Below are 999 nucleotides of genomic sequence, written 5' to 3' on the forward strand. Positions count from 1 at the left end.
CATAGTTAATCCTCGTCATCGTTGTTGCCATTGTTATCACAACTACCTTCGCCAGTCATCGTCTTCGTCATCATCATCATCATCATCGCCACCACCAACATCGTCGACCTCATCATCGTCACTGTCATTATCATCGTTATCAACATCGTCAACTCGTTGCCGTTTTCATCATCGCCACCTCTATCGTTTTCGTCATCTACATCACTGTCGTTTCAGCCACCGGCATAGCTCAGACAGCAGAGCGCTTGCCTGCCGATCGGGACCTGTGATCGAGCGTGGGTTAGATTCCCACTTTGGTTAATTGTATTTTTCCGAGGTTTTTACAAACGCAAGGCGAATGTCAGGTAATCCATAGTGAATCCTGGGCCTCATCTCGCCAAATACCATCTCGCTAGCTACAATTCTATCAACGCTAAATATGTAGTAGTTGATACAGCGTCGTTAAATGAATGAATGAATGAATGAATGAGCCCACTGTGTCCCATAAAGGGCAGGACTTTCTAAGAAAGAGAAAAGCTCACTTATAAGCCTGTATCTCAGTAGTAAGCAACTACACTTGAGTCATTATTACTAGTAAATACGAGAAAAATTCGTACCGGCACCGGGAATCGAACCCAGGACCTCTCAGCTCTGCGCGCTGAGCGCTCTTACCAACTGAGCCATGCCGGGACACGATCCACGGCGCCGGCCGAACCTCTCTCGTAATGCTTTTTACGGCCTTACTACCTGCACTTGAGACGATACACGTCATATATGCAGGAGCGCATATTTAAATGACTTTATGGCGCAGAGCTGAGAGGTCCTGGGTTCGATTCCCGGTGCCGGTACGAATTTTTCTCGTATTTAATAGTAATAATACAAATTGACTAATTCATATTAGTCGTGTAATATTCAATGAAGTGGGCGAGACCTCATACATATGAATATGTGATGTACACTTGAGTCACTAAATAATAGATCTAAAACAATTATCATCTTCGTCGTCTTTCCCGTCTTTAT

The 999-nt window shown here is 44.3% G+C and overlaps 1 non-coding gene across 1 annotated transcript; it reads right to left on the reverse strand.

The window, feature by feature from the left end:
* Positions 1 to 593: 593 nt before the first annotated feature.
* On the reverse strand, positions 594 to 669 carry TRNAC-GCA (transfer RNA cysteine (anticodon GCA)). The gene has a single exon. It is a non-coding gene; the product is annotated as a tRNA-Cys (tRNA).
* Between the last annotated feature and the right edge of the window lie 330 nt (positions 670 to 999).

Source organism: Periplaneta americana, chromosome 8, assembly GCF_040183065.1.
Source record: "Periplaneta americana isolate PAMFEO1 chromosome 8, P.americana_PAMFEO1_priV1, whole genome shotgun sequence".
NCBI lineage: Eukaryota > Metazoa > Arthropoda > Insecta > Blattodea > Blattidae > Periplaneta > Periplaneta americana.